The sequence below is a fragment of the Globicephala melas genome, chromosome 8 (assembly GCF_963455315.2).
Source record: "Globicephala melas chromosome 8, mGloMel1.2, whole genome shotgun sequence".
Classification (NCBI taxonomy): Eukaryota; Metazoa; Chordata; class Mammalia; order Artiodactyla; family Delphinidae; genus Globicephala; species Globicephala melas.
The window spans coordinates 52,886,740-52,900,689 of NC_083321.1; the positions used below are offsets into that span (position 1 = coordinate 52,886,740).

The 13,950-nt window shown below is 37.5% G+C and overlaps 1 protein-coding gene across 1 annotated transcript in view; it reads left to right on the forward strand.

The window, feature by feature from the left end:
* The window catches only part of UVRAG (UV radiation resistance associated), a 360,244-nt gene that overhangs the window by 115,624 nt on the left and 230,670 nt on the right, over positions 1-13,950 (forward strand). The window lies entirely within an intron of this gene.

Genomic DNA, 13,950 nt, shown 5'->3' on the forward strand with positions numbered 1-13,950 from the left:
AAAAGGATCAAACCTTTTTGGAATAGTGACATTCTCAGGAGATTAAAATAGCAATTTGGTGATTACTTTCACAAACGCAGCCACATGATTTGACCATCTCAAGTACATAATCCAGCTGAGATGAAGATTTAGGGACAACAGCAAGTTTCAGCGTCTGTTTTGAGAGCCTGTACAAATGAAAATTCCTTATATTTTTCAAGCATGATACTTTTGAAAAGTAGAAAACCTGAGTTCTAATCCCAGTTTTGTTCTGGTACTGTGTTCCTTGAACAAATCACTTAACCTCTGTTAGTTTTAGGTTCCTCATTTTAAAAGTAAGAAAATTCTTATCAGCTGATTAATGCTAGAGGGAATATTAGAGTTATCTAGCTCAACACCCTTATCTCAGGGATGAAGAAACCGAGGCTCAGGGAGCCTCATGACCTCTTGAAGTTGGCATGGAAAGTTAGTTTCATGCTTTAAGTGGTAACTTAAACATAGCTATAATAACATCATATATATAATATAAAAAATCACTACATACTTTCATAGCTCTTTTGCCTTTAAGGATTTGCCTATAAATTATTTTACTCCATTCTTACAACAACCTGTGGGGAAGGCGGAGCAGGTATTATTAGAAGTTTTAGCAGTAGTAGTAGCAGCAGGCCTATAATGGCTAACAGTTAGTATTTGGGGAATAAATGAATGGCCAGCATATCAGGATGACTTGGTGGCAGAACCAGGGCCAGAACACATATCTCTGTCTTTCCAGACATGCACTTTCTTCATTACACCATGTCACCTGTGTAAAAGCGAGGAGTAGATGATTTTCATCATTAAATTCCGTTTTGAGGTTCCTTCCATCATTTTATTTGACTGTGATTGTGATTAAATGCTGTTAGAGGTATCTTCAACTTATAGCAACTCAGGTGGTCAGGTATTAGTATTTTTGTTTTCAGAATGAAGACGCTGAAACCTAGAAAAGTTGAGATTTTTGTTAACTTTGTAGAACTGAGAAATTAAAAAGATGGCTATTTTCCTCTTGCTGGTTAAATTCATGGATGCTAACTTATTTCCAAAGCACGTCCCACGTGGTACTCAAGCAGAACATTTAGAAGTGGGGATTAAGTATGTCAAGCAGCCTATGTTTTAACAACAGAGAAAGGGATATGGTATAACTTCTACCCAGGTCTCTCAGTACGTCATCAAGTAGAAGTTGGAAGATCACAAAAATAGCTCATTCTGTACATGCTCTACTCAGTTTTCCTCCCAGAGCTCTCCCCCCACCCTGCCCCAACCAGGTTACAAAATACAAGAAACAGACCAGACAGATCCTAAGGGGCTGTTTCTAGTAACTGCCTGCTTCGTTACAAAACATCTAGGTATCTGAGCTTAGTTTAAATCCAGGGTGAAACTTTGTTTCTGAATTATTTGAGCTGGTGTGATATCCTAATAACAGTATTACTCCAGGTGAGTATGGAGCTTTTGAAAACTACCATTGCTAGTTTTCATTTACTGAGTACCTACTATATGTCAGACACTCTACTATCTACTTTACATGTTTTGTTTAATCTGTGTAACAACTCCATGAGGTAATTATTGCCATTTTATAGGTACAGTATCCTAGAAGAAAAGGTTCAAGTACTAATCCCAAGATTACTTAGTAAGTAGCAGAACCATGATTTGAAACCAGGTCTGATTTATTCAAAGGCTTTTTCTTTTAACAACTGTGCTATGTGGTATCTCTACATTCTTTCGTACTTCACATAGCATGTCAAGGTACCACGTCACTATCTTTACATTTAACCAGAGATATCCACTATATGCGTTGTGAGAATCAAATGAGAGAGTACATGGGAAAGTGCTTTGAATGGTATAAAGTGCATTATTGTACAGACTTTGGGTATTTATTATTGTAGAGTGGACATGCAATGCCCATGAGGCCATCAACCCACCAAAGTCCACAGAAGTTCCACATATTAGTCACTCTATTTGGCTTCCCTCTGAGTCTTCTTTTTTCCTTTTCTCTTGGATCAAATTAGCTTCTGACAGATGTTTGGAAAATCATCTCATCCTGTAATTCATATTTATAAATCCTGTGGTCCCCATTCTCTCTCTTCATTGAAGCCAGAGAATAATCTGGGAAAATGCCACATTTCCTGTTATGAATTTGGAGGATCTTGTCTCCTTAGCACAATTTTTGAGCTTTTCAGAATTTTAATACTGGAAAATTCAAAGCCAAGCATGGTTCTTCATGTAGATGTTTTAGATTCTTAGAAAGTAAACAGAAACAGAGCTCCATACTCATCCTCACTAGGGGATTCAGAGAGTTGGAAATTTTGTTTAAATTTTGAAAACTTGTCTTTACTACTCTTTCTTAGATTTGTAATTAGGGCATTCTTGACTTTTTTTCCTTTCCCCTCTGTGAGTCAGTTTTGGTTTAAATTGTTCCTCTAGAAAGCTGGGAATCTTTTCTTCTTCTTTTCTTTTCTTTTCTTTTTTTTAACCTAGTTAACATGGTACCACTGTTGCCTTTTCTTCCTTCTCACTTCTCTTCTCTCACAGTTACAGTAACTGTGTATGCATCCTTCTTCCTGTTAGGGCATAAGCTCCTTTAGGGCTGAGGTTGTATCTTACTTTTTTGGTCCCAGGATTTAGTGTAGACTTTGCTTAAAAGGTATTTTTTCGGAGTGAATGAATCCACTAAGATCACATGGTTCCTATCAGTATACTTTTCTCTGAAAGGATGACTACTTTAGCAGGGTCACTTTCAGTCCTCTTGTTATGGAGTTGCATTGATGACATTTAATGCACTTCATACTTGGAGTGTGTGACTATGATTGTGATTATTATTATTTTTTTTTTGTAGTACACGGGCCTCTCACTGTTGTGGCCTCTCCCGTTGCGGAGCACAGGCTCCGGACGCACAGGCTCAGCGGCCATGGCTCACGGGCCCAGCCGCTCTGCGGCATGTGGGATCTTCCCGGACCAGGGCACGAACCCGCGTCCCCTGCATCGGCAGGCGGACTCTCAACCACTGCTCCACCAGGGAAGCCCGATTGTGATTATTTTTTGAGGATAGTTTAAAACACTGAAGTGTGAACAAGAACCTCTTCACCCCTGTTGACTTGAATTAAAAAAAAGAATTGATTTTAGTTTCAAGATCTGTATACCTTTGCTTAATAACACTTTTCTTATTTTCATTGCTTCTTACTGTTTTGAAGGAGAAGAAAACATCTGCTGTCTCAAATCTCAGACTAGATCTGGGGGAATGTACATATTCAGCTGAGGTAGAAGAGGTCTTGCTTTCCCTCCTTAACAACTCAGCCTCTGGGCTTTGTCAGAGCCCAGGGGCAGTGGGTGTCCGAGGCTTGAAGGTGCTTGACAGAGACATGTGCACATTTTTTCTTGGTTTAAACTTGCCTGACTCTTAAAAGTGTGTTAACGTCCAAATGAACATACACACATAGGAACACAGGCTGTCCTTTGATTCATCAGGTAGCCATTTTAGGAGGAGTTGTACAAATAAATACTATATTTTTAAAAAGTATACTCATTGCATCTGAAAAGATGCTCAAGTTGTAGAATGAGCCATTGGTTTTTTTCCTTGTCCATTATGATTTCTTACTCTACCTAAATAAGTAGAAGAAGGACTATTTGCAGAGCTCACTTACGGTTTAAAGAGTAACATGTATAGTCCACTATCAGTCCCACTAGGGCAAGCTTTTTCTGGGGCCCTTAAGCTGTTGTCCTCAGGCTTCCACTTGGGCCGTTTGTCTTCTCATTAACACATTATCTCTGGATCATTCAGATCTCTCCCAAGTCTACCTCGCCAATCAGCGCTTCCATATATCTAGACTTGAGTCAGATTGCTTGGATGTTTCAGAGACACATACTCCACAATTGCCAAACTGAGCTCAGTTCCTTCCCCCTCTAAGAAAACCTCCTTATTGTGTTCCTTAGTTCAGTGAATGGTACTGCTGTCCATCCACTTTCTCAAGTCAGAACAAGGAGCCATCCCGAACACCTCCCTCTTTTTGAGTCACTTTTTTGAATCACTACTTAAGGTGTCTGCTAAACATCTGCTTCTTTCCTGGTTCTTGCCATTCATTGTAGCAAGATTTATCTTCCTAAAATTCTCGTCATGTCCCTCCTTTATTCAAATCATTTCAGAGTAATTAATGACTTATAAGGTCTTATTGTGATTTGATTCCTGATTTTGAAGCACCCAACCCATAACACTTTAAGCTAAAATTTATGCATCTCAGTTTTAGAGTTTAGATCTTCTTTCCATTGAACATTTTCTGTGACATACCCCCTAAATCCAGTTTGGATACCCCTCTATCTGTTCTCATAGCACCTTGCCTTTCATTTTTCTTGTCACTATCCTTAACCAGTTATATTCTGATTACCCATTTGCTCATCTCTCTTTCTTACTAGACTGTACACTGTGTAAGGGCAGAGACAGTGTCTGTCTTTGCCACTGAATTATCTGTAATACTTAGCACTGTTCCTGGCATGTAGTAATAATACAGTAGATATTTGTTGACTGAGTGAATGAATGTTGCTGTAGTAGATCATTTAAAATTCTGACATATACTACTTGTTTGTCATCAGTTGTATAGCTCTTTATTCAAAATTCTAGTTCATCTATGTTTAAATAGTTTCTGACCACTTCTGCATAGACATCTGCCATTTGCAAATTATTATACTTTTTTAAAAATAAATTTATTTATTTATTTTTGGCTGCATTGGGTCTTCGTTACTGAGTGGGGGCTACTCTTCGTTGTGGTGTGCGGGCTTCTCATTGCGGTGGCTTCTGTTGTTGTGGAGTACAGGCCCTAGGTACACGGGCTTCAGTATTTGTGGCTCGTGGGCTGTAGAGCACAGGCTCAGTAGTTGTGGTGCACGGGCTTAGTTGCTCCGTGGCATGTGGGATCTTCCCGGACCAGGGCCTGAACCTGTGTCCCATGCATTGGCAGGCGGATCCTTAACCACTGCACCAGCAGGGAAGCCCCCTGTTATATATATATGAATCTCTTCATTTTTCTCTCCAGGTTTGCTTTCCCTTCCAGTTTTTTACATTTTTATTAACTATTTTTCCATTTATCCAGGCCTCAAATTTTGCAGTTAGTTTTGATTGATTTCTTTTATCCACTCGATTCATTCAGCTACTAGACTCTTTTGCGTCCTTTGAAATCACTCATATATATGGCTACTTTTCCATATCCATTGCCGTGATCCAAGCTCAGCCTGGCACCCTGTAAGGCTGGATCACTGCAGTAGTTTTCCGGCAGGCCTGTGGCTCTGGTTTCTTTGTATCCACGTTGTCTTATTCACCACTGCCTGATTAATCTTCCTAAAGCATACTTTCATTTTTTTTATTCCTTTGCTTAAAGGTTGTATGGAATAACTTCTTGTCTGCTAGATGTGTCCAAATCTCTGATCTAATTTCCTTTTCTCCGTCAACCTAAATTCAGTCAGTGGTATAGTACTTTTGGTTATATCTCTGCTTTTATCTTTACTTCTTTTATCTATCTCTCTCTTTTTTTCTTCAGAGTTTGAGCTCTCATTACCTCTAGTATGTGTGGATTTTTAGAATAGCCTCCTAACGGTTGTCTGGACATTCTGCTTCCCCTAATTTGTCATATTTGTCATTACCAAAGTAACCTCCATTAAATGCAGCTCTGATCATTGTCCTACACTGTTAGAAACCTTTCATGAGTCCAATAAGCATGTAGGTTGTCTCCCTTTTTAGTATGACATTTGAGGCTTTCTGTGCTCTGGCCCTCTCAACTTAGTTATATAACTATATCTCCCACTATTTCCCCCTCCAGGGTTCCAAGTAATTTTGACATCATTGGAGCTGAACAAATTGGACCACTATTTAATCTTCTCTGGATACAGCTTATGTTTTCCTACTGTCATGCTTTGGCTAAAGGTGTTCAGTCTGTGTGGGACTTTCCTTCACTGCCATTCAGCCTTCTATGCTTCTTAATCTGTCCCAAATATTGCTACCCCTGCTGCAGCCTTTGATGTTCCTGCTTCTACTAGATGGAATCTTTACCATATTGGAACTCCTGTAGCTTTTCTTTTTAACCTTTCTTATGGCACCTTTGCAGTTTTTACTTCACTTGGAACCTTAACTGGGTTATATACTTTATAGTATATTGGGTTGTATACCTTTATAACGATGATAGCAATTGCCTGACACCCTGTATGTATAAGATGTTCAGTAAACACTGAAATGAATAAGTATATGTATAATGTTGTTCGCTTCATTAACAGTTATCCTGTCAAGTGGATTATTTTAGTAGAACTTTTATAGTTTTAATAAAGGATAGTCTTACGATTGTTGTAGCAGCTGAAAACTCTCAAAATGTACAGTAACATGTTTTAAAAGGAGACTCATTCAGCGATCTAGTACAGGGATAATCAAATTACAGTCCCCACATGTTTTTATATGGCCTGGGAGCTAAGAACGATTTTTACATTTGTAAACAATTTGAAGGTGAAAACAAAGAAGAATGTGCGATGGAGATGATGTGGCTTGCAAAGCCTAAAATATTTACAGTCTGGCCGTTGACTGATCTAGAAACACACCTGATCATCTGCCTGGAATTACTCCTGCTCATTGGAATATGTGAAATTATCTGTTTCCTTGAATGGTTTAATAGGCACTCACCCAGACTAGTGCCTATTCTGTTCCCTTCCTTGAAAAAGAATGGTTAGGCCTGGCTTCAGAAGAATTTTGAGTGACATGTAAATCTCCTCTGGGCTCTTTGGCACTTGGCAGTATCTCACACAGATAACCAGATACAAATGAGCCATTTCTTTCCATTATGATCCTTCATCAGAGGTCTGCCGGGATCGCACATCTGGTGAAGTTAGATGTCATTCAGAGCAAAGCTCTTAGCATATTTCAAGAATGTTAATTGCTAAGTGGTGGCTGAAGCAGAAGGGTTTAATAATGTCCTTGAGTTGCCTTAAATGTACATGGACCCAGAATTTTAGACCTGAAAAAGGTCTTAGAGATCAAGTGTAGCATGGTCATTAAGAACATGAGCTGTGGAGCCAGACTGCATGGCTCTTCTACTTAATCCTCTCCGTGTCTCAGTTTCCTTACCTTTAAAGTGGGGATAATAATAGTACCTGTTTCACAGGGTTGTGTGAGTAGTAAACATGTTAACCCTTAACATTAACACTGAAACGTTAATTTAACATGGAAAACAACACTGCCTGGCATACTGGGAATGCTCATACATGTTACTTTTGTGTTTGGCTATTATTGTTTACTATTGTTTACGTTAGTAGTAGTCTCATCTCATTTTTTTTTTTTTGCGGTACGCGGGCCTCTCATTGTTGCGGCCTCTCCCGTTGTGGAGCACAGGCTCCAGACGCGCAGGCTCAGCAGCCATGGCTCACGGGCCTAGCCGCTCCGCGGCATGTGGGGTCTTCCTGGACCAGGGCACGAACCCGTGTCCCCTGCATTGGCAGGCAGACTCTCAACCACTGCGCCACCAGGGAAGCCCTCATCTCATTTTATAATTAAAGAAACTGAGGCTTAGAGGGGTTAAATGATTTTCTTCACTTCCATGACAGGCAGAGTGGGTTAAGACCCAGAATCGTCTCTGTAATGTGTTGCTTTTAGTTATACGTTAGTTGTATGTTAGTGAGTGTGGATAAGTTTTTAATAGAAGAAATGTTTGGCAGATTTTTGCATAAAATAAGTATAACTAAGTGGAATGTCATTAAATCATTTCTCCTGAGAATCTTAAATTTACTTCTAGTGTCTTTTTGGGTTTTGTAGCTCATTTACAGGATTATCTCCTCTGTCCTTTCTTTTCAGCTGTTCTCATGATATGTAGATTATTTCATAGCCAGCTCACTCTTTTTTTTTTAATTGAGATGAAATCCACATAACATAAAATTAAGCTTTTTTTGTTTGTTTTGTTTTGGTTTTTTTTGGCTGTGCTGCACGGTTTGCGGGATCTTAGTTCCCTGACCAGGGATCGAACCCGGGCCCCAGCAGTGAAAGCGCTGAGTCCTAACCACTGGACCACCAGGGAATTCCCTAAGCATTTGAAAGTGTGCAGTTCAGTGGCACTGGGTATGTTCACAAGTGCTGTGCGAACACTACCTCCATTAAGGTGCATGACATTTTCATCACCCCAAAAGAAAATGCCCATTAAGCATTCACTCTTCATTTTGCGCTCCCCAACCCCCAGCAAACACCAGCCTGCTTTTCTCTCTATGGATTTGCCTATTCTGAGTATTTTACGTAAATGGAATCATACAGTATGTAATCTTTTATGTCTGGCTGCTTTCACTTAGCTTGAGTTTCTGAGGTGCATCCGTATGTAGCATGTATCAATACTTCCTTCCTTTTTATGGCTGAATGATATCGCTTTGTATGAATACTCTGTACCACATTTTGTTTATCCATTCATCCACTGATTGATGTTTGAATTGTTTCTACCTTTTGGCTATTGTGAATAGTGCTGCTATGAACATTTATGTACAAGTATTTGTTTTCAGTTCTTTTGGTTATATACCTTGGAGTGGAATTGCTAGATGATGTAGTAATTCTATGTTTAACTTTTTGAGGAATTGCCAGATTTCTTCCCACAGCTGCTGACCACTTTATGTTCCTGACAGCAGTATACTAGGGTTCTTAATTTCTCCACATCCTTAACCAACAATTATGTGCTGTTTTTTGTTTTGCTTTCTTTTAATTTTGTTTCTTTATTTTTTTACTTTTCCTAGTGGGTATGAAGTGGTATCTCATTGTGATTTTGATTTGCATTTCCCTAATGACTAATGATGTTGAGCATCTTTTCATGTGCTTATTGGCTATTTGTATATCTTTTTTGGAGCAGTGTCTCTTTAAATCCTCTGCCCATTTTTTAATTGGGTTGTTTGTCTTGTTGTTGGGTTGTCAGAGTTCTTTATATATTCTGAATATTAGACCTTTATCAGATACATGATTTGCATATATTTTCTCCCATTTTGTGGGTTGTTTTTTCACTTTCTTTATAGTGTCCTTTGATACACAAAAGTTTAATTTTGATGAAGTCCAGTTTATGTTATTTCTTTTGTTGCTCATACTTGTGGCATCATATCTAAGAACCATTGGCAAATTGAAGGTTATACAGATGTACCCTTGTGCTTTCTTCTAATGGTTTTAGCTCTCACAATTAGGTCTTTGATCCTAATTGTAATTTTTGTATATGGTGTTAGGGATGGGTCCAACTTTATTCTTTGCATGTGGCCATCCAGTTGTTTCAGCATCGTTTGTTGAAAAGACTATTCTTTCTCAGTCCTGGCACCTTTGTCTAAAATCAGTTGACCATAGACATATGAGTTTATTTAGTATTCTCGGTTCTATTCCATTGATCTATATGTCTGTACTTATGCCAATACCACACTCTTTTGATTACTGCTGCTTTGTGGTAAGTATTGAATTGGGAAATATGAGTCCTCCAACTTGGTATGTTGTGTGGATTTTCATTTATCAAACCACCCTCACGTACCTTGGGTAAATCCCACTTGTTCCTGGTGTATAAATCTTTTCTAAAAAATTATTTTTAATTGTGGTAAGATATACATAATATAAAATTCACCATCTTAACCATTTTAAGTGTACAGTGTGGTGGCATTAAGGACATGCACCTTGTTGTGCAACTGTCATCACTATCCATCTCCAGAGCTCTTTTCATCTTATAAAACCGAAACTCTCTACCTATTAAGCAGTAACTCCCCATCTTCTCCTTTCCCAAGCCCCTGGCACTCACCCTTTTACTTTCTGTTTCTATGAATTTGACTACTCTTGGTACCTTATGTAAGTGGAATTTTACAATATTTGTCCTTTTGTCACTGGCTTATTTTACTTAACATAATGTCCTCAAGGGTCATGCATGTTATAGCAGAATTCTTTCCTTTTTAAGGCTAACTATATTCCATTGTATGAAAATACAACATTTTGTTTTTCTGTTCAGCTGTTGATGAATACTCAGGTTGCTTCTAGCCCTCAACTACTGTGAATAATGCTGCTATGAATGTGGATGTACAAATATCTCTCTGAGTCTTTGATTTCAGTTCTTTTGGGTATATAGCCAGAAGTAGAATTGCTGGACCAGATTGTATAAGCCTTTTAGTATGCTGCTGGATTAGCTTTGCTAGTACAGTTGACCTTTGAAGAACATGTGTTTGAACTGGGCAGGTCTACTTATATGTGGATTTTTTTTTCAATAAATACAAACTACAGCACTGTACAATCCACAGTTGGTTGAATTCATGGACGCAGAATCATGCATACCAGAACCATGGATACAGAGAACTGACTGTAAAGTTATATATGGGGAGCTCAAGGCCAAGTGCAGACAGAGAGATGCAGGACCTGGGACACATGTCTTTATTTAGAGTCTGTGGGTAGAGTGCTTTGGGGTTCCTGGGCTAGGGCTGGATTGGTCAGTTCAAGCCAAAGGAGCAGGGTTTTGGTTAAGTTCCATGGAGATTTTTATCTATGGGGTGTGTAAAGTATACAGGTGCTGGGAAGCAGCGGAGACTTTGATCATAAGTCATTGCAGAAGCTACATTTGCTTGTGACTCTGCATCCTGCTATCTAGGGCATGCACTTCCCTGAAAGGGGGTCTAGTGTTAGTTTAAGGTCCCTGCAGGCTGCTTGGCCAAACAAAATGGAGGCCAGGGCAGCAGTACCATGGAGTAGCTTAGCTAAACTCTTTTACAACTTGTAGATCTGTTCAGACTTTCTGTTTCTTCTTGAGTCATTTTTTGGAGTTTCTGCGTTCCTAGGAATTTCCACTTTATCAAGGTTATCTGATTTGTTTGCATACAATTGTTCATAGTATTCTTCTATAATACTTCTTATTTCTATAAGATTGGTGATAATGTTCTCACTTTCATTCCTGATTTTAGTGATTTGAGTATTCTCTTTTTTTGTCTTTTTCACTCTAGCTTAATATTTTTCAATTTTATTGCTCTTTTCAAAGGACTAACTTGTTTTTTTTGATTTTTCTGTATTGTTCTATATTCTCTATTTCATGGATCTCTGCCCTAATCTTTATTATTTACTTCCTTTTTGCTTTGGGTTTAGTTCTTCATCTTCTATTTCCTTAAGGTGGAAGATTAGATTAATTGATTTGAACTCTTTCTTTTTTTAAATGTAAATGTTTACAGCTGTACTTTTCCCTCTGAGCACTTTTTCACTGTATCCCATATGTTTTGATATGTTGTATTTTCATTTTTATTCTACTCAGAGTATTTAATAATTTACCTTATGATTTGTTCTTTGACCCACTGGTTGTTTAAGAGTATGTTATTTACTTTGTAGTTTGTGAATTTTCCAAGTTTCCTTCTGTTATTGATTTTTAGTTTCATTCCATTGTGATCAGAAAAGATACTTTGTATGATTTCATTTTTTAGAAATGTATTGAGATTTGTTTTGTGGCTGAACATATGGTCTATCCTGGAGAATGTTCCATGTGCACTTGAGAAGAATATGTATATGGTTGTTGTTGGGTGGAGCATTCTGTATACATCTGTTAGGTCTAGTTGATTTATAGTACTTTTCATGTCTTCTGTTTCATTGTTTATCTTTCTTATGGTTGTGCTACACATTGTTAAAAGTGGGATGTTGACTTCAGCTATTTCCCATTTTAGTTTTTGCAGTTTTGGCTTCATATGTTTTGTTATATGTTGCTAGGTACATATATGTTTATAATCATTTATATCTTCTTGACCTTTTAAATATTATATAATATCCCTTTTTGTCTCGTCTAACAATTTTTTTTTGTCTTAACGTCTATTTGTCTGATATTAGTATACCCATTCCAGCTTTCTTTTGGTTACTGCTTACATGGAATATCTTTCTGTCCTTCCATTTTCAACCTATTTGTGTTTTTTTTGTCTTAATGTCTATTTGTCTGATATTAGTATACCCATTCCAGCTTTCTTTTGGTTACTGCTTACATGGAATATCTTTCCGTCCTTCCATTTTCAACCTGTTGTGTTTCAACCTATTGTGTTTCAACCTATTTGTGTTTCTGTCCTTCCATTTTCAACCTATTTGTCTCTTGTAGACAGTATATAGTGGGTCATTAAAAAGAAAATCTATTCTTCCAATCTCTGCCTTTTAATTGTAGTGTTTAATTCATTTACACTTAATGTAATTACAGATGGAAGGACTTCTGCCACTTTTCGATTTGTTTTCTTACATCTTTTTTGTTCCTCAGTTCCTCTGTTACTACCTTCTTTTGTGTTAGTTATTTCTCACATTTTGATTCCTTTCTCATTTCTTTTACTATATATCTTTTAGTTATTTTCTTAGTGGTTGCCCCAAGAATTACAATTAACATCTTAATTTATAACAGTCTAGTTCAAATTAATACCAACTTAGTTTTAATATTATACAAAACTTTTCTTCCGTATAGCTCTGTTCCCCCATTTTTATGTTGTTGTCATCACAAGTTACATCTTTATAATTGTGTGCCCATCAAGATAGGCTTATAATGATTGCTTCATTTATTTGCTAATTGGTTGATATTAAATGCTAAACCCACCTTACATTCTTAAAATAAATTCAGTCAATAACGATGCATTACTATTTTGTCCTTATAACGTATTGCTGGTCCTACTTGCTAATATTTTCCTAAGGATTTTTGTGTCTATATTCGTGAGGGATATTGGTCTATAATTGTGTGTGTGTGTGTGATAAGTTTTGGTATCAGTAATGCTGGTCTTATGAATTGGAAATTGTTCCCTTACCCTCTGTTTTATGAAGGAGTTTGTGTTAAATTGATGATATTTCTTAAATGTTTGATATAATTCAGTGAACCCATCTGGACCTAGACTTTTTTGTGGAAAGATTTTCAATTACTTATTCACTTAAAAAATAGAGTTATTCAGATATTGTTGTGGTTTTTTTTTTTACATCTTTATTGGAGTATAATTGCTTTACAATGGTGTGTTAGTTTCTGCTTTATAACAAAGTGATCAGTTATACATATACATATGTTCCCACATCTCTTCCCTCTTGCATCTCCCTCCCTCCTACCCTTCCTATCCCACCCCTCTAGGTGGTCACAAAGCACAGAGCTGATCTCCCTGTGCTATGCAGCTGCTTCCCACTAGCTATCTATTTTACGTTTGGTAGTGTATATATGTCCATGCCACTCTCTCACTTTGTCACAGCTTACCCTTCCCATCCCCATATCCTCAAGCCCATTCTCTAGTAGGTCTGTGTCTTTATTCCTGTCTTGCCCCTAGGTTCTTCATGACATTTTTTTTTCTTAGATTCCATATATATGTGTTAGCATACGGTATTTGTCTTTCTCTTTCTGACTTACTTCACTCTGTATGACAGACTCTAGGTCCATCCACCTCACTACAAATAATTCAATTTAGTTTTTTTTATGGCTGAGTAATATTCCATTGTATATATGTGCCACATCTTCTTTATCCATTCATCCGATGATGGACACTTAGGTTGTTTCCATCTCCTGGCTATTGAAAATAGAGCTGCAATGAACATTTTGGTACATGACTCTTTTTGAACTATGGTTTTCTCAGGGTATAGGCCCAGTAGTGGGATTGCTGGGTCATAGATATTGTTGTTTTATTGTTAATCAGTTTTGTCATGTTGTATTTTTTCAAAGATTCATCTAAGTTGTTAAATTTGTTGGCACAAAGTTGTTTATACTATTCTCCAAATAACCTTTTAATGTGTGCAGCAATGTAACTTTTAGAAAATGCTTATACTAGCATTATAGCAAACATTTATACAGTGCTTATCACATACCTTTGACTTTACAAATATCAGCTCTTTTAATTCCCACAACAATTTGTGAGGTAGATAATATTACCATCTCCATGTTATAGATGAAGAAACCAAAGTTAAACTAAAAGAAGTTAGGTGCCTTGTTCCAGATTACAGAGCTGATGTATTAAGGG